Source organism: Pelophylax lessonae (genome assembly GCF_965119305.1).
Source record: "Pelophylax lessonae genome assembly, chromosome: 3".
Classification (NCBI taxonomy): Eukaryota; Metazoa; Chordata; class Amphibia; order Anura; family Ranidae; genus Pelophylax; species Pelophylax lessonae.
The window spans coordinates 27,611,264-27,632,167 of NC_138770.1; the positions used below are offsets into that span (position 1 = coordinate 27,611,264).

Genomic DNA, 20,904 nt, shown 5'->3' on the forward strand with positions numbered 1-20,904 from the left:
GACAGTGGAAGATATAGAGAAAGCTGGTATATAGAATATTGTATTCGTTCAAAGGCTGCAGAAATATATACTGCAGACTATATTGGTCACATTATTCAAATCATTGAATATAAGTAGGGATTGGTAGGGATTGGATTGGTATTGAAAAATCTACAGATATATGTTGGAGCGCCTCCAATCTTTAAGAGAAGGAGGGGAGGACGGGAAATGCTCACCAAGAATGACATCAATAGAAGTATATGGAAATAATAACCTACCGAACTCTATGCCAGGGCTTGTGTGATGGTCAGACGATGGAGAAAGGGTGGAAACAACATACGATCAGAGGAGCACAGAAATGATATCGCACATCAAGCGAGACATCAAATTTCAATCTCCAGATCGACTGGTACCGCTCTGTAATATGTTCAAAAAATAACAAATAAACAAAAGGGGGCTTGGGTAGGCTATTTCTAAACATGCTCTGAATCCATACATAGTCACAAAATGCTATGTAGGTACAGCTTACTGCCCATACATAGTCTCCCAGAGGGAGGGTACGTGGCTATATTCAAAATGTGCAGGGTAAGAGAATAGTAGATGATAAAAAGGCTGAAGCGTTATTACCGTTTAGTGATCCATGTGTCGGAGCTCCATCGTCTGCACACTAGCTGGCTACCGTACCTGTCTTATATGGATCATCAACTCCGCCGTCACAAGCAGGCGACGCGCGTCTCGGTGACGTCACGGAGTCAGATGTACAACTGCGCACGCGCGTCGGTAGACGCGGCGCGCAGCTGTCAAAGACACACAGGGCCGCCCCTCCATTGGTTGCCACGCAACCTGGGACGCCAAGAAGCAACACTAACGGGTGCAGATGGAATGGCGTATAGGAAGCGGATTCCTCCGTGTAGACAAAGGGACTATGTGCTAACTATACACACCAAGAACCTCTGTACATCTCTTGCCCGCCCGTGGAACATCACAGATAACCGATATCACCAGCGCCGATCGGTCCACACCACCAATGGGAGATCAGATGCCTAAATTGGGATGCATACCAATGTGTACATTATTAAATATATATATATATACAAGGTTGTTTACAAATATCAATGCAAGAATGTTAATTTTCCGTTTGTTAAAACACTGTGTAGCCACCCACAATGTAATAGCAGAAACACCTATATTAATTATAGACTGCCACTAGCCGCCTGTCTATAGAAATAACTCTTAAACAGAAAAAACGGTTATGGCCGACAGAGTAAGTACCCTGAGGGGTTGGTGTATAGGAAAAAGCCATAAAGGGAAGAAAAAAGGGGGGGGGGGGAAGAGAGAAGGGAAAAACACAATAGAAGAGCAGAAATCTACCAAAGTAGAAAAACAGTAGTTTGGATCCAACAAAAAAGGGGGGGGAGGGGGGAGGGGGGGGGCATGAAGTAGGTTCTATGTAATAAAATTTATAAAAAGGCTTTGAAAGTATGCGTTTCGTTGAGACCCGGGGGGTCGAGAGCATTGAGTCTCTCGATCCAGAGAGTCTCCGCCTGTAAGATCCGTTTGTCCCAATCACCCCCTCTTGGGTCGGGGTGTAAGGACTTGAAATGATACCACAGTATTATTGAATTTATGGTGCAGGCCTATATGTCTGGTCACTGGTGTTAAAATTTTACCATTACCTGAACAGTAGATATGATCCCGTATCCGGAGACCAAATTCACGGATGGTTTTGCCTACGTAAAAGGCTTTGCATTTGCATGTCATTAAGTAAATGACGCCTTGCGTAGTGCAGTCAGTATATGTCCGTAATCTGTGTCTATCTCCATTGGGGAGAAGGGTGATGGGACCCTCCTGAACCCAAGGGCATCGAGCACAACTCCCACATCTGTATGTGCCTTTAGGGCCGAATGTAGTTGTTTGTTTGATCTCCCTATAGTGGCTAGAAGTTAGACGATCTCTTATTGAGGTTGCCCATCTATATATTAGTTCCGGTCGATCTTTAACATATTTGGATAATATGGGGTGATCTGTTAGTAGATGCCAGTGTTTATTGACAATAGTTCTGAATTGTATGGAGTTATCAGAAAATGTGGTGATTAATCTCACCGTGGACGCTTCTTTTTTCGTTTTATGTTTATATAATAGGTCAGTTCTCGATTGGCTTTTTACCCTGTTATATGCTTTTCTTAGTGTGGTTTTTGAGTATCCACGTATTAGTAAGCGTTTCTGCAATTTATCTGCTTCAATTTCGAAGTCTAAATCTTCAGTGCAGTTCCTGCGTACTCGCAGGTACTGTGCATAAGGGATACTTCTTATAAATGTACTCGGATGCGCGCTTGTGGCATGTAACAGGGTATTGCCTGCATTTGGTTTTCTATATAGACTGGTAGTTATTCTACCCGAATCGGATAGCCGGATTTCAATGTCTAGAAATGGAATCATCACTGGACTGAAATTATATGTGAATTTCAAATTAAAGTGATTGTTGTTAAATTCTTCTAACATTGTTTTAAGCAATGTTTGCGGGCCAGTCCATATTAGGAATAGATCGTCGATGTATCTGAACCAGCACGACACATGTGAAAAATATTCAGCATATGCGTCGCTGGAGAAGATCCATCGTTCCCAATGACCTAAATAAAGATTTGCATAGGAGGGGGCACAGCATGTGCCCATAGCTACACCTTGTAGCTGTAAAAACGTATCCTCCATGAAAGTAAAAAAATTTCTTGTGAGAATAAATCTTAGCAAAGCTAGGACAAAATCATTACGGGGCCATAATGAATGGTCAAGTTCTTTCAGAAATAGTGCAGTGGATGCTATTCCTTGTTCATGAGGAATACTGGAATAGAGTGCTTCTATATCCACAGAGACCAAAAGGGCCTCTGGTGGTACTTCCATGTCATCTATATGTTTCAGTAAATCAGATGTATCTAAGATAAATGACGGTAGGGAACGTACGTGTGGAGTTAAGATTGAGTCAACATATCTGCTAGCTTGCTCCGTCAGGGAACCTATCCCCGATACAATCGGACGACCAGGGGGGTGTGTAGGATTTTTGTGGATCTTAGGGAGGGTATAAAATGTAGGGGTTCTGGGGTGTTTGTTTTGCAAATACTCGTATATATCTTTATCAATGATACCAGATATAAACGCCTGTAGACAGAGATCCCTATATTCACGAACATAGGTATCGATGTGTGTAGAATCAATTCGTTTATAACAACGCTTGTTATTTAGAATTTCAAAACACATATTCTGGTATTGGGAATGAGATAGAATCACGATGTTCCCTCCTTTATCTGAGGGTTTGATAACTAGCTGAGGGTTGTTTTGTAGATCCTGTAATGCTCGTCGTTGTCTATCAGTAAGATTTTGGTGCGTAGGAGACCAGTGTGTCTGTTTCAACTCTCTAATCATCTGGTTGACAAACGCCCAAACATTTGGACATGTCATAATATCTGGGAATTTTTTGGATTTTGGTTTAAATATCTTGTTAGTCTCAGTATTTGGAATTACTTCCCTTTCCTGAGATATGCTAGTGGGGTCATTTGTAGAATTACTTTCTTCGTAAAGGAGCATCAGATCACGTAGTGCCCTGAACTCGTTCATTGTATAATCTTTGATTTGTTCGGTCAAATCTACTTCTAGTTGCTTTTGTTTTCGATCATTGTCGAACATGAATTTGAATGTAAGATTACGGGCAAATAAGTAAATGTCTTTAATAGCCTGATAGATGTTTATGTGTTGTGTGGGGCAGAAACCCAAACCAAGCTGTAACACTGCAATTTGATCATCGTCTAATGTAGTGGGCGTGAGGTTAATGATATTGAACGTGTTAATATTGGTGTCATGTGTGTTTAATTTTGGGGTGTTTGTGTGACAAAGCCTTTCAAGCTTGTTTGTTTTTTCTGCTTGGTTGTTGGTGTGGTCGGTAGGTGTAAAAAACCATCATCATTGGATGTGGCTTGTGTTTTTTGTGTAAGGATCTGTTGTAGTGCTGGTGTCAAATCACTTATATTTGGAGTCAAACCTGTTCGTGCCGTTTGCGTACGTTTTTTATCATTAGATTCACCCGAAGAGTGCCCACCACCATGGCGTGTGCGCTTTTGTGCTTTAGTGCGAGAAGTTTGTGGACCCAAGGGACGTACAGGTGCCTGTAAAGAAACAGAATTAGAATTTGAAGAATCGGATTCAGAATAATCATATGATTGAGCATGTGTTTGAAGACCCGCCCGTCCAGTTTTTTCATTGAAGGTGCGCTGTCTATTTGTCCATTTGTATGCATAACATTTCCTTATTGATGTTACTCAGCCTGTCTTTGATAACTTGCCATTTATCTGCAAATTCAGGGTGTTCAAACACCTGTTCATATTGTTTGTTAATATCACCAATTTCTTCATCTAGTTATGTCATATCTGCTGTATATTGTTTTACCAGCAGGATCATTAATGCTTTGCTACAATCATTGAGTGCTGACTCCCATTCAAGCTTGAAGCTTTCTGTGGGGTTGCGAATAGTGGGGAAGGTATGTAGTCTCAACCCCAATGGGTTGAGTTTTTCTTTAATATACTTATTGAAGAAATCTAAATGCCAGTAAAGGTGGGATTTCCTTTTGAGTAATCCGAACATTTTGTCTAGATAAATTTTCAGTTCTTCATCGCCCCTCTGGGAGGTGGTGAAGGTATATTCCAAAAGAAGATAAGTGCTATATAGCACCCCCTTTTTTCCTGCGCTCGGAACCTGGTCCTCAGGCTGCCTCAATCCCGGAACTCGTGCTAATATTAGGCATCCATGATGGCTAGGCTTTGCTGCCCCTTACCACCAGGGCGGTCGACCAAACACTGAAAAAACAAAGCAAAGAAAAGGGCGCACCAGCCTAGCGCATTATCCTCAGCGAGTTTATTTAGATAAAAATTAAAATCAGCTACTCACAAACAATCGTGAAATTCAGGCACATCAATTCCATAAATCTGCCTCTTGCCAGAAGATCAACGTCCTTTACTGGGAGCAGAGGGCTGACGCGTTTCGAGGCCGTGCCTCTTCCTCAGAGCCTGGAGGCCATGGTCAAGTCCGTAGTTTAAGTCGGTGGTGAAGGTAGCCTGGATGGAGGTCATAAAACCACCCCATGCTTTACCCTCTAGATCCATCTCAACAGAGTGGCGCGATCTACCAAAACAATATCTAGACAATCCCTCGCCTGGGCGAGGGGAGCACAATAACTCAATATGAGCCAATAAAAAATTGTTTTTTGGAATACAAAAAACAGACTACCAGACTCCAGGTAGATAGACAAGAACGTCCCTCGTCAAGATGAATCCTAAGGACAAAGAAATGAAAAGAAACACAGTACACGGAAAATGCCAATTAACATATATACACACAGGTTCTCAGGGGTATGTAAACAATAGGCTACAAGGTAACTATCGAAATAAGTAATAGTACTATATGATATTGAGCTAGTAGGAAAAAAGGGGGGCCCGGGGTGTGTTATCCACCCAAGTATATAGCAGAAATTAGCCCATTAGATTTAGTATTAGGTATTGAGGTACCTCATCCCTAGTCGAATTCGGAAAGGTAGCAAGATGTAGGGCCAGGGTTGGGATTTTAAGGGTACCGTTTTATAACTAATAAGAGAGATGTATCTACAAAAATGTCTAAAAAGTATATAATTTTATTAATCACATAGAGTGAAAAAAATACAGATACAAATACAAAGACATTACTGTTACAAGATAACATGAAACATCATCATGGTAACAACATAATTGATAAAATATCGTCAGAGATAACAATTATTTTTATTTATTTTTTTGCTTAATTGAGTGTTTTTTTGATTACCTAATTAATCCTGTAATTAATACAGACCCCTCAGTAAGCCCCCCCCCCTTTCAGTACAGACCCCTCAGTAAGCCTCCCTCCCAGTACAGACCCCTCAGTAAGCCTCCCTCCCGTTACAGACCCCTCAGTAAGCCCCCCTCCCAGTACAGACCCCTCAGTAAGCCCCCTCCCAGTACAGACCCCTCAGTAAGCCCCCTCCCAGTGCAGACCCCTCAGTAAGCCCCCTCCCAGTACAGACCCCTCAGTAAGCCCCCTCCCAGTACAGACCCCACAGTAAGCCCTCCCAGCTAGTACAGACTACTTAGTAAGCCCCCTCTTCCAGTGCAGAACACTCAGTAAGCCCTCCCACCTAGTAAAGACCACTTAGTAAGCCCCCCTCCCAATGCAGACCCCGCAGTAAGCCCTCCCACCTAGTTCAGACCATTACAAGCCACATCCGGTGTAGCGCCGCACATGTGACATCTCTGAGTACCTGGGTGATCGGGGAGGATGGCGAAGGTGTTGCGGCAGAAGCTGTGGTGGAGTCCGGGGGTGCTGGAGACGGTCAGCGCTCACCCTGAACAGCTCCTCGGGTATTCATGGTCCTCTTGTCTCCGACATCTGTGTAGATGGAGCCCGGGGGGGGGATTTCACCTGGCCGGCAATGCTTACAGCGGCGCTGCGGCCGGCCAGGGGGCGTGTGACGTCACGTGTTGACGCGTCGATGCCTTTCACGCACGTCGACGATTTTTCGTAGTTGCAGCCCTAGTTGGTGGACATGTGGGGAAGAAGCACACCCTGATATACACCTCAGATATACTCCATGGCTGATCTTCATCATGTAAGAAACACTTCATAAGGAGATCAGAGATCACCAAAGGCATGGATGAAGTGTTGTCCCATGTTGGCCATTGATACCAGGAGAAAAATAAAAATGGAGTCATTACCTTTCATTGGTTGTACATTTTGTGCGGGCAGATTTCACAAACACTTACAGATCTGTTTGTAAAAAATGTGTTCATGAAATGTGACCCTCATTCCCCCAGTCATGGCGAATTGGGATTTCCTATAATGGTCAGTTCCATCTAGTGGCCATAATGTGCTTTCCTGACAGATGTCCATGGCAGCATGAGTTTGGGTAGCCCCGCCCTCGTTCCTCCCCCATAAGACCCCACCCCCATAAATGTTCAGGATAAGCCAATGGCTGCGTTCCTTTTTTGTCCTCACTTATAGGACCATTTTTGTATGAAGTTTTCCTACTTATTGGAAGTATTGGTGGGCGGGTCTGGTACTGGGCAGCTGTGCGGATGTCAGGAGCTTCCTTTGGTATCCAGAAGTCTTCCAGGATGTCCCAAGTGGTCATTGAGTCCCCAGCTATCAGCGGGGTGGTGTTATGGCACACACATGTAGAGGATCCATGCCTGGAGAGTGAGCCCTGCCATCGGCGGCCATTTGCATTGGCTGGGAGCCCAGCTGTTAGCGGGTGGCCATTAAGTGTTAGACACGTGAAATTCGTTTCGGTGCCAATACAAATTCCGACAAATTTTTGGTTATTCCTAGATTCGGATGTATCCAAATCTCCAAATGAAATTGTAATCAATTTCATTGAAATCTGTTAAAATTAGTTTTGTTTATTCATTTCCTAACAAATTCCAACTTTTCAGAACAATTAGAATTCAGATCAGTCAAAAAATGGTCTACCGATGCAAATTCGGTGTGAAGAAATAGCTGGTTGTTAGGTGGGAAGCCGGCCGCTCTCATCCTTACTGTGTGGTTCTCCCCCCCCCCCCCCCCAGTCCATACCAGGCCCTTCGGGGCCAAAATTAAAAAGAAAACCAGAGTGGGTTCTCCCCTAAAATCCATACCAGAACCTTTATCCCGGCATGCAGCCTGGCAGGTCAGGAAAGTGGGAGGGACGAGTGAGGGCCCCCCCCTCCTTAACCATACCAGGCCACATGTACTCAACAAGGGGGGGGTGGGTGTTTTGGGGAAGCTCTGCCTCCCCACCCAAAGCACCTTGTCTCCATGTTGATTGGGACAAGGGCCTCTTAACCACAACCGTGGCCTGTGCTTGTGGGGGTCTGCAGGCAGGGGGCTTGTAATATCCCGCCCCCACCCCCATGTGAATGATTATCGGGACCATAGTACCTGTACCTATTCACCAAAAATTGTCAAAAAGTAATAAAAACACACAATTTTTGAAAAATCCTTTATTAAACAATAACTACTGCAGGCTCCTCCATCATTTGACATTTCTTACATAGGTAAGGGGCGGGGTCACCTGTCTACATCACCTGGTGGCACTGCCCCCTTCTGATGTCTTGGACCGGTGCATGCTGGATCCCTGACGTCAGAAGGGGCGGTGCCACCAGGTGATGTAGACAGGTGGCCCTGCCCCTTACCTATATAAAAGATGTGAAACGGGGAGCCTGCAGTAGGCAGAGGGCCTCCATGATGGCGAGAGCGTCTTTTTTTATTTATTTTTTCGGGTGCGGCGGGCGTTGTGATTGATGACGGATCTACATCGGGGGACGCTGGTTTTTATTTTATAATAAAGGATTTTTTAAAAATTGTGTGTGTGTTTTTATTACTTTTTGACAAGTTTTTGTGAATAGGTACAGGTACTATGGCCCCGATACTCATTCACACGGGGGGGGGGAACTGGGGGGGGGGGCCCTTAGTAAAAGGGGCTTTCAGATTACGACAAGCCCCCTGCCTGCAGACCCCCTCAACCATAGGCTACGGTTGTGGGGAAGAGGCCCTTGTCCCCATCAACATGGGGGTAAGGAGCTTTGGGGTGGGGGGGCAGAGCATCCCCAAAGCACCTTCCCCCCCCCCCCTTGTTAAGGGCATGTGGCCTAGTATGGGTTAGGAGGGGGCTCTCCCTGGTCCCCCTTTTCCTGACTTGCCGATCTGCATGCTCAGGTAAAGGTCTGGTATGGATTTTGGGGGACCCCACGCCATTCATTTTTTTTTACATTTTGGCGTGGTCCTGGTATGGACTGGGGGGGGTCATTTTTTAAACACTTTTCTATGGCCGGGCAATGCCGGCATTCTTTTATTTCCATTCATCTGTCAGTGGGGAAGCCCGCTGACAGCTGATGAGTCATCGGTTGGTAAGGATGCGGGCGGCCGGCTTCCCAGCCCCCTGCTTAACAACCAGCTATTTCTTCACACAGAATTCGAATCAGTCGATCGTTTTTCGACCGATCGGAATTCCGATTGTTCTGAAAAGTTGAAATTCGTTAGAAAATGAATAAACTAAACAAATTTTACCGAAAAAAAAAAAGAAATTTAACAAAAACTAAACAAAAGTAAACTAATTCCGAAAGAAAACAAAACAAATTCCATAATGAAAAGAAATTAGTAACATAACGAATCTATCCGAAACTAAACACATTTTCCCATTCTGCACATGTCTCCTAAGTGTGCCCAACCCAGATATAGCAGTTATGTTCCAGCCTCTGGTTTCCGGGTCGCCCTGCGGATGCATCGATTGCCCTGTGGAAGAGGTCCGGGACACGTGAGTATGTTTGGCTTGAGGTCAGCAGAAGGGAGCAGACGCCATGCGGGCTGCTAGGGAGTAACCAAAAGAAAAACATATGGAGAGGACTCTGCTCTCTGGGTGATCGATGTGCATTGCAGCATCTTATCAAAGTTTGGTGCAGTCGCCTACCTTTGTCTTCTTTTCTGTCCTGAGGAGAGAACTGTTTGTTGAAGCAAGGTTTGCTTTCTGCGTATCGGTACCCCCGCAGGAGCCGCTTGGATATTGGTTTGCCCGGGCCTCCCACTGATTACTCCACAGCCAGATACAGGGTATTTTCACACAGCCAGGTGCGCACACTCTTCCGCTCGTTGTCTTCAATGACCAGTCTAGAGGATGTGTTTTTATGTTTTATTTGGAGAACTTGGATAGGAGAAGAAAAACCAGAGCTATCTTGAGAGTCCCAACATCCTATCTTTTCAGAGAAATGGGAACCTACAGATGTTCACAAGGAACCACTGTCATATGTGTGGACTTTAAGGGCACAGCATGAGACAGATGACAACTCCATGGATTTATCCTAAAATAACATTTATTGATTTATCTAAAACCAGATCTCAATAAAATGAGGAAACTGGCCCCAAACTGAGCTCAGCTCGTACACAGGAGATCAATGTCTCCTACTAATTTCACTCATGTACATCATACATATATAAGGATAAGTTGGTATATATCATAAGGTTCCTGTAGGTATAGATATTTCCTCTCTTCACTTAGATGTAACATTTAGTGACGGCCATGTACTTTATTACTGAATATATCTTATTACTATTATAACAATCTCCTTACTATGTGGATTTTTTGTGTCAGCTTTTTTTGTATACATGTCTGCATCATATTTGTTACTGATGTCAACATTTGTATCAATTACTGTATGTATAATAAATGACTACGTTCAGATTCTATTTCTGTATATCTTAGTTGGTGACCTGCCTCATTTAAAGTCCCACGACCTCTGTTTTCTGTTTGCATTAACCATTAGGGATGGAGGCACATCACTGTGTTTGCTTCGGACTATGAAGATGTACAGACAGTTTTCTCTTAAAATTAACAGACTCGATATTAGTGTTTCATGAACATAGAACATAATCTGTATTTATGTACATCATAATAAATACAAACATGGCTTACTAGCACACAGCCTTCCTTCAAACCCCCAACAAATTAACCCGACCAGGGGCGGACACAGGGGGGAAAAATCGGACCAAAATGTGTTGTGTATATAAGTATCTGTCCTGATGATCCTAGGTACAAGATAAAATATACAGTATCTCACAAAAGTTAGTACACCCCTCACATTTTTGTAAGTATTTTATTCTATCTTTTCATGTGACAACACTGAAGAAATGACACTTTGCTACAATGTAAAGTAGTGAGTGTACAGCTTGTATAACAGTGTAAATTTGCTGTCCCCTCAAATTAACTCAACACACAGCCATTAATGTCTAAACCACTGGCAACAAAATTGAGTACACCTTTAAGTGACAATGTCCAAATTAGGCCCAATTAGCCATTTTCCCTCCCCGGTGTCATGTGACTTGTTAGTGTTACAAGGTTTCAGGTGTGAATGGGGAGCAGGTGTGTTAAATTTGGTGTTATCGCTCTTACTCTCTCATACTGGTCACTGGAAGTTCAACATGGCACCTCATGGCAAAGAACTCTCTGAGGATCTGAAAAAAAAGAATTGATGCTCTATAAAAAAAATGGCCTAGGCTATAAGAAGATTGCCAAGACATTGAAACTGAGCTGCAGCACGGTGGCTAAGACCAAGACACATGAAAAGTTAGAATAAAATATTTACAAAAATGTAAGGGGTGTACTTACTTTTGTGAGATACTGTATATAAATGTATATCTATATACTGTATATGCACACACATACAGTATCCACAAATGTTTTGCCTTTTATCTCTATTTTACACTGAATGGGTTGCTCTACAAGGCGATCGTTTACTAGTGATGTCGCAAACCTAAAATTTGCCGTTCGCGAACGGCGAACGTGAACCTCCGCAAATGTTCGCGAACCGGGCAAACCGCCATAGACTTCAATAGGCAGGCGAATTTTAAAACCCACAGGGACTCTTTCTGGCCACAATAGTGATGGAAAAGTTGTTTCAAGGGGACTAACACCTGGACTGTGGCATGCCGGAGGGGGATCCATGGCAAAACTCCCAAGGAAAATTACGTAGTTGACGCAGAGTCGGGTTTTAATCCATAAAGGGCATAAATCACCTAACATTCCTAAATTGTTTGGAATAACGTGCTTTAAAACATCCAGTGTGTGTATACGACCAGGTATGATGTTGTATCGATCAGGTAGTGTAAGGGTTACGCCCACTTCACAGTGACAGACCAAACTCCCCATTGTCATGGACATACAATAATGTCTGGTAGTTTACCTGTTCCTCATGTCTACATTAAGGGCCAGACTCTTCCTTCTGGCTGCTTTTATCATCTCTCTTCCCTTTGGCTCCACCCCAGGCCATTCCAGGAAGTCTATATTAACCAGTGCACTGCAGGTCTGCTTTGCTGTTCCCTGTTGCTAGTTTCCTGTGTGCTTGATCTACTGTTCTGTGTACTGACTTTGGCTTGTCTCTGACTATTCCTGTTTGCCTGTTACCCTGACCTTTGGCCTGTCCCGTGGTTACCCTTGTCTGCCTGTTACCCCGACCTCGGCTTACCCATCACCATTCCGTGTGTCCTGAGTTCCCTTCTCTCCCTACGGAGCGTGACCTAGGGGACCCCAGGGGCCGCGACCTGGGCCCAGCTGCAGCCAAGTCCATCCTCACCACTAGAGGCTCTGGTGAACACCTGCTGGGTCTTAGACTCCGCGGCCTGGGGAATCTTGGGCTCACGTTCCGGTCCATCCGCAGCAGTCTGCTATCGGGTTCACTACCTGCCTCCAACAGGGTGCAATTGTCACCTGGCCACAGATGACCTGACACCCATTTAACAGTCAGTCAGTCCATTTGCACAACCGCAAACTCCCCATTTGCACAAGGTTGGATACCAATCTAGCCATGTCTTGTTCCTTGTCCTCACTGACGTCATTGAAGGTCTCTTTCTCCACCCAGCCACGTACAACACCAAGGGTCCCCGAAAGGTGACAACAAGCCCCCTGGGACGCCTGCTGTGGTTGGTCTTCCACCTCCTCAAAGCCACCTTCCTCCTCTGACTTCTCTTCTTCAGACTCCTCTCTCTGCATTGCCACAGGTCCAGCAATCGACAACGACAAGGCTGCTTCTGGTGGTGATGGGGACCACAACTCTTCCTCTTCATGCTCATCTACGGCCTGATCCAGCACTCTTCGCAGGGCACGCTCCAGAAAAAACGCATATGGGATGAGGTCGATGACGTGGCCTTGGGTTTGACTGACCAGGTTTGTCACCTCCGCAAAAGGACGCATGAGCCTACATCCATTGTGCATGAGCATTCAGTAACATGGCCAAAAAATACCCAGCTCCGCAGAGGCTGTCCTCTTTTTTTTAAATTAAAAAAATCTGTTCTTATCAGTTTAATCCCTGTTACGTTACGTCCCCTATCAGGGGCCGGTGTACGGAATAGATTTTAGGAACCGGGAGATGGAAAAAGATGGTTGGTCTGTCCTCTTACTTCCAATTTTGGGCACTGCGCGTGCGCCGTGCAATGTACTGTGCCATCCTATATGAGTGGTTTGTTAAGTGGTACTATTCTTATCAATTTAATTCCTGTTACGTCCCCTATCAGGGGACGTGTATCGAATAGATTTTAGACAACCGCAAAGAGTTGTCAATGGTTGACACACTCATGACAAATTTTATTCTTCTATGCATCAATCTTGCTGTAGTGATGACTGTGCTCGTGCGCACGTTTGGGAGATTGCAGGCGATGGTGGTTTTTCAAAGCCTATGGTCCTGCTGAGGTAGTTCAGTGACAATTAAGTGACCCAGAAAACAATGATTCTGCAGTGTGAGCCCATTGTTGGCCTAGTAGGCTTTAATGTTCACCCAAGATGATCATAAAGAAAATTATTAATGTATTTTCTATGAAAAATTATCCAGCGGATCGCTTTTGGTCTGTTCACAATGAACGACCAAAAAAGCAACGACCTTATCATCTGAGGTGTGCCAACATTGCCAACACACTCCTAGGAGGTGATCGCTTCATTGTGATATGCAAGCCCCTTTACCACAACAAGGTAACGATCACGAAGGGGAATTGACACATATATGTGCCTTTTTTTTTTGTTTTTTGCAGCCACAGTGTAGCACCAGAGGCCAGAAAAATTAGGCATGTACACATGCCTTAAAAAGTAGGTATTGTTGCAGCCGCTGCTGTAGCAGCGGCCGGAAAAATTGAGGTTTTCCAGGCAGAAAGTTTACTAAAACATTGCGGCTTGAACCGTAGTTGGTGGCGGAGAAGTCACGTAAGTCATCCAGCATGCAGAGATGAAATACAGCAGTGTGTGGACCATTTTTAGCCCAAGGCATTTCATCGGGCCTTTTTTAGTCAAATGCATCCCCCACTGTCAGTCCCTTCGGGATCCATGCCTCATTCATCTTAATAAAGGTGAGGTAATCTAGACCTTTTTGACCTAAGCGACTTCTCTTCTCAGTGACAATACCTCCTGCTGCGCTGAAGGTCCTTTCTGACAGGACACTTGAAGCGGGGCAGGCCAGAAGTTCTATCGCAAATTGGGATAGCTCAGGTCACAGGTCAAGCCTGCACACCCAGTAGTCAAGGGGTTCATCGCTCCTCAGAGTGTCGATATCTGCAGTTAAGGCAAGGTAGTCTGCTACCTGTCGTTCGAGTCGTTCTCTGAGGGTGAACCCCGAAGGGCTGTGGCGATGCGTAGGACTTAAAAAGCTCCGCATGTCCTCCATCAACAACACATCTGTAAAGCGTCCTGTCCGGTGTGGTTGTGGTAGAAGGAGGATTACTTTCACCTCTTCCCCTGTTAGATTCAAATTGTGCTGTGACATCACCCTTATACGCTGTGTAAAGCATACTTTTTAACTTGTTTTGTAACTGCTGCATCCTTTGCGACTGCCAGTAATTCGGTAACATATCAGACACTTTCTGCTTATACTGGGGGTCTAGTAGCGTGGCCACCCAGTACAGGTCGTTCTCCTTCAGCCTTTTTATACGAGGGTCCCTCAACAGGCATGACAGCATGAAAGACCCCATTTGCACAAGGTTGGATGCTGAGCTACTCATGTCCAATTCCTCGTCCTCACTGATGTAATTGAAGGTGTGTTCTTCCTCCCAGCCACGTACAACACCACGGGTACCAGATAGGTGACAACGAGCACCCTGGGATGCCTGCTGGGGTTGGTGTTCCTCCTCCTCAAAGCCGCATTCCTCCTCTGACTCCTCTTCCTCAGACTCCTCTTCCAGCGTTGCCGCAGGTCCAGAAAGCGATGATAAGGCTGTTTCTGGTGGTGATGGTGACCACAACTCTTCCTCTTCACGCTCATTTCGGCCTGATCCAGCACTCTTCGCAGGGCACGCTCCAGGAAGAAAACATATGGGATGATGTCGCTGATGGTACCTTCGGTGCGACTGACTAGGTTTGTCACCTCCTCAAAAGGACGCATGAGCCTGCAGGCATTGCGCATGAGCGTCCAGTAAGGTGCCAAAAAAATACCCAGCTCCGCAGAGGCTGTCCTAGCACCCTGGTCATACAAATACTCGTTGATGGCTTTATCTTGTTGGAGCAGGCGGTCGAACATTAACAGTGTTGAATTCCAACGTGTCGGCTGTCGCAAATCAAGCGCCTCACTGGCATGTTTTTTCACCACTGAATATCTGAAAAGTGCGCCATGGCCGTGTAGGAACGCCTGAAATGGCCACACACCTTCCTGGCTTTGCTTGAGGACGTCCTGTAAGCCTGGGTACTTATGCACAAAGTGTTGTACAATCAGATTCAACACATGTGCCATGCACGGCACATGTGTCAACTTGCCCAAATTCAATGCCGCCAAATTGCTTCCGTTGTCACACACCACTTTGCCGATCTCCAGCTGGTGCGGGGTCAGCCACTGATCCACCTGTGCATTCAGGGCGGACAGTAGTGCTGGTCCGGTGTGACTCTCTGCTTTCAGGCAAGTCAACCCCAAGACAGCGTGACACTGTCGTATCCGGCATGTGGAATAGCCCCTGGGGAGCGGGGCGGGTGCAGTTGGTGTGGAGCAAGACGCAACAGCAGAAGAGGACTCAGCCAAGGAGATTAGCAAAGAAGATGGAGTAGGAGGAGTAGAGGAGGTGGCAGCAGGCCTTCCTGCAAGTCGTGGCGGTGTCACCAACTCCTCTGCAGAGCCACGCATTCCATGCTTGGCAGCCGCCAGCAAGTTTACCCAATGCGCAGTGTAAGTGATATACCTGCCCTGACCGTGCTTTGCAGACCAGCTATCAGTGTTCAGATGGACCCTTGCCCCAACACTGTGTGCCAGACGTGACATGATTTCCTTTTCCACAATAGAGTACAGGTTGGGGATTGCCTTTTGTGAAAAAAAATTTCGGCCGGGTACCTTCCACTGCGGTGTCCCAATAGCGACAAATTTTTTGAAGGCCTCAGACTCCACCAGCTTGTATGGTAAAAGCTGGTGGGCTAAGAGTTCCGACAAGCCAGCTGTCAGACGCCGGGCAAGGGGGTGACTCTGTGACATTGGCTTCTTACGCTCAAACATTTCCTTGACAGACACCTGACTGTGGGCAGATGAGCAGGAACAGCTGAAGGTGAGAGGCGGAGGGGCAGATTGTTGATAGGGGGCAAGGAGGACAGCAGTGGTTGACGTGGCTGAAGATGGTGGACCAGGAGGAGGATGGTGGCTTTCAGTTTGTGTGCTGCTTTTACTCATGTGTTGATCCCATAGGCATTTGTGATGTGAGATCATGTGCCTTTGCAAAGCAGTTGTACCTAGGTGGGTGTTGGACTTCCCATGACTCAGTTTCTTTTGCACAGGTTGCAAATGGCATCGCTGCTATCAGAGGCAGACACACAAAAAAAATGCCACACTGCTGAGCTTTGCAATGACGGCATTCTGGTGGGGGGCAACAGCTTGCGTTGATTGGCGTGCTGTCTGGCTGACCCCGGGTGCTGATACATGCTGTCTGACTGTGCCAGTAGCTCCTTGCGATGACCTCCCCCTGCTTCCAACTCGTCTCCTCCTCCTCTCTCTCTCCCCATCTGAACTTTCCCCCTCTTCTTCTGCTCTTCGAGCAGGCACCCAGGTGACATCCACGGACACATAGTCATCATCAGCCGCTTCACTTGACAACTCAGCAAAGGCAGCAGCAGCAGGTACAACATCATCATCATCATCACAATGTACATCCATGTGTATAATGCTGCCTGACTGAGACATTCCATTATCTACATCCTCTGGCACTAATGGTTGCGCATCACTTATTTCTTCCAACTGATGTGTAAATAACTCCTCTGACAGATCAAGTGAAGCGGCTGTGGTGCTAGTGTTGGTGGTGGTGCCGGCGGGCGGGCGAGTGGTAAATTGAGAGGTGCCCAAAGCTGAGCTGGAGGAGGATGGTGCATTAAGGTTCCGAGCGGAAGCTGTAGAAGATTGGGTGTCCTGTGTAAGCCAGTCAACTATGTCCTCAGAATTTTTGGAGTTCAGGGTACAAGGCTTCTGAACACTGGGCATTATTCTAGGGCCAAAGGAAATCACAGCACCACGACCACGACGGCCCCTGCGGGGTGGCCTGCCTCTGCCTGTCATTTTTTTTAGATTTGTGGTACTATGCGTACAAGCTGCTGTGCCACCCTATTTGAGTGTTGGGCAGTGGGTACAGTACAGTCTGTGGACCTGACACTCACTGGCAGGCCAGGCAACTGCAATTATAAAAAATATATATTTTTTTAATTTGCAAGCTGCTGTGCCACCGTATATATGAGTGGTGGGCACTGCAGTGGGCACAGTACACTCTGTGGACCTGACACTCACTGGCAGGCCAGGCAACTGCAATTATAAAAAATATATACATTTTTTTTAATTTGCAAGCTGCTGTGCCACCGTATATATGAGTGGTGGGCACAGTACACTCTGTGGACCTGACACTCACTGGCAGGCCAGGCAACTGCAATTATAAAAAATATATTTTTTTTCAATTTGCAAGCTGCTGTGCCACCGTATATATCAGTGGTGGGCACTGCAGTAGGCACAGTACACTCTGTGGACCTGACACTCACTGCAATTATGACAGAGGAAAAAAAATATATTTTTTAAACTGCAAGGTACTGTGCCACCCGATATGAGTGTGGTGCGCACACAGTACAGTCTGTAGTGGGTCTGTGGCCTCTCACACACAGCGGGCAGGCAACTGCACAATATATATATATATATATATATATATATATATATATATATATAAAAAATTACTCAAATACCAGCCCTAAAAAGGGCTTTTTGGGGTGCTGTCAGGATGCTTTCCTTACAGCAGGAGTGGACCGAGAACACTATCTATAATCTAACAAGACTAACAACTGTCCCTATTAACAGCAGCAGCAGCACTCTCCCTGCTCTCACTACTAACACTGCTTCAGAATGATCTAAGATGGATGCTGCCCTTGCTTTTTTATAGGAGGTGGGAGGGTCTGGGAGGGAGGGTATGCTGATTGGCTGGAATGTGTCTGCTGACTGTGAGGTACAGGGTCAAAGTTTGCCTCAATGATGAAGTATAGGGGGCGGACCGAACACCGCATATGTTCGCCCGCAGCCGTGGACGCGAACAAGCGGGACATCTCTAGTTAGGTTCTGGTAATGAGGTTTATGATGACTATTGGAGTCAGTCAGACTGGGATGTATATTGGGTTAGGTTCTGGTAATGAGGTTTATGATGGCTATTGGAGTCAGACTGGGATGTATATTGGGTTAGGTTCTGGTAATGAGGTTTATGATGGCTATTGGAGTCAGACTGGGATGTGTATTGGGTTAGGTTCTGGTAATGAGGTTTATGATGGCTATTAGAGTCAGACTGGGATGTGTATTGGGTTAGGTTCTGGTAAGGAGGTTTATGATGACTATTAGAGTCAGACTGGGACGTGTATTGGGTTAGGTTCTGGTAATGAGGTTTATGATGACTATTAGAGTCAGACTGGGATGTATATTGGTTTAGGTTCTGGTAATGAGGTTTATGATGACTATTGGAGTCAGACTGGGATGTGTATTGGGTTAGGTTCTGGTAATGAGGTTTATGATGACTATTAGATTCAGACTGGGATGTGTATTGGGTTAGGTTCTGGTAATGAGGTTTATGATGACTATTGGAGTCAGACTGGGATGTGTATTGGGTTAGGTTCTGGTAATGAGGTTTATGATGGCTATTAGAGTCAGACTGGGATGTGTATTGGGTTAGGGTCTGGTAATGAGGTTTATGATGACTATTGGAGTCAGACTGGGATGTGTATTGGGTTAGGGTCTGGTAATGAGGTTTATGATGATTATTAGAGTCAGACTGGGATGTGTATTGGGTTAGGGTCTGGTAATGAGGTTTATGATGGCTAAATCAAAGGGTTGCCTGTCTGCCATGCTTTGTTGTGCTGTTGGATGGTTTGGATAAGAGTTTCCGATGTGTCCTATCAATGGACTGATAAGGGTGTTTTGGAATGCAGCTAAAAGTTTGTGAATTGCAGAAGATGCCTTCCCGGGATTATGGAAAGCAGATCACTGCTGTTAGGCAACTCCTATTCTACATCACAGACAACATAAACATTTCCCGCACACTTACCAGCCAGCCTGCAAAAACACAAAACAAATTTGTGCACTCTAACAATTTACGCTAAAAAAGGTGTGAGTGGAAGGGGTTAATGAAAAATTTGTTACTCTACCATGTCTCCATGTGTGTGAAAACCAACATAACCATGCGCATATATTCAAAAAATATCCCACATAGAACATGGGAAAAGTGGTTCTAAAGTTGGTTTCAAATAGGCAGAGAGACAAATTAAGTATTTTCCCATAAATTAATAATTCCTGTTGGAAATTTTTTTTTTTGCAAATACAAATACATGCATGTGTCATACAAAAACACTACTCAAGATGGTGATGCTGTGACATTGAATGGAAGACAAGACAAAACATTAAAACATAAATTACAACAACCAGCCGGTATGCTGATTCCTATTGCCTGGGGTGGGGTGTTCACAGCTACTGCTGTATGAACATCTAAATAGGAGAACACCTCTAACCCTAACGGCAAGTGCCTTGGAAGCTCGGGCAGCGTGGGTGTTCAGTGGAATCAATTCAATAATTGAAGTCTTATTGTAGAACAGGACACTGTGCAGGAATTATCCCAAACAAACCACTTAAAATAATTTTATAGTGGTGACAATGAATTCCCATAAAGTGCAGGATGTATCCCTTGAAAGGTTAATTCGCCAACGGGAGTTTTGTGTTCACTCTCTGTTTTTACATGTAACTATGTTGCTGTTCCTGATTAGGGGTAGAAAGCAGTCTTGGATGATAAGAACACTTGCTGTCAGATATGCGAATGTCATATAGAATGTATCAGTTCAGGATTAAATAGTTCTTATATAATCCAAAATCATGCAAAGTCATGCAGTTACCTCTTGTCGGTTTATGTAGCTGCTTGTGCTTTCCCCCATTTCAAGTTTCTCCCAGTTTTTCAATGCAGAGATGAATAACGAGATTCCTGAGGAGTATGCCTGTTCATTATATGCCGTCAGTGTGTCCATTGCTCTGGGTGAAATACCGGGACCCTAATCGCAGTCCGCCATCCAGAGAGAATACGGGGCAAAGACATGGCCCTTAGTTAAATTTAAGCTTTTTTCCTAAAATTTCCCTCCTAAATTAAAGTGCGTGTTATACGCCAATAAATACGGCATCTATAATCTCATCTCTTTCATCTGGGGGTAAATTTTGTAGTGGAGGAGTTCTTTTGCGTAGTGTGCAGAGAACACAAATACATTTTTGCGAAGAAATAAAACTATATCTTTGTACACTGTGAACTCGTCCATTACATTTTTAGGTGAAAAAGACATACCTCGTAATAAAAGGATATGACAGGGTTCCAGGGGGAAGTCTGAAAGATTTATGACTTTAAAATCTTTACCTTTTATTCTTCCTTCTGTTATTTTGCCTATGTTTTCTGACTTCTTGTTTTTGTTCCTCCTCTTTTTTGTTTGCTTTTTAGATTTTTGGATTCCTACGTCCTGGCACATGTGGGGGAATCTTGATGTTGGGGGGTGTATTTCTGAATTTCCCTCTGTCCCCCCCCTGAGGTCTAAAAAGTCACTGTTTTGGTTTGAATATATTCGTCTGTGCCACTAAATGTCAGATCTCCTTTTGATTTTGATCTAGATTGTGAAAATCTTTGTTTTGATCTATTCCCGGTGAGTCTTTTGGTCAGATCAAAGATTTGGTCCTTTTCCCAGTCATCTAAGTCACGTCTATACTTTCATTGTTTTGTCCTTTTTAAAGTTTGTTGGGACCTCTCAATTTCTTTTTTTAAAATGTAATTTATTTTTTCAAAGTCCTCATCGTGTTTAAATGGTTCCAGTGCTTTAATACTTTCCTCTATCAAGTCTGTTAATTCAACTAATTGTATTTT

The 20,904-nt window shown here is 44.8% G+C and overlaps 1 protein-coding gene across 1 annotated transcript in view; it reads right to left on the reverse strand.

Moving 5' to 3' along the window:
• Nucleotides 1-20,904, reverse strand: part of LOC309550260 (uncharacterized protein) — a gene marked incomplete at both ends in the record, with an annotated part of 1,652,360 nt that overhangs the window by 1,555,946 nt on the left and 75,510 nt on the right. The gene's annotated exons all lie outside the window — the stretch shown is intronic.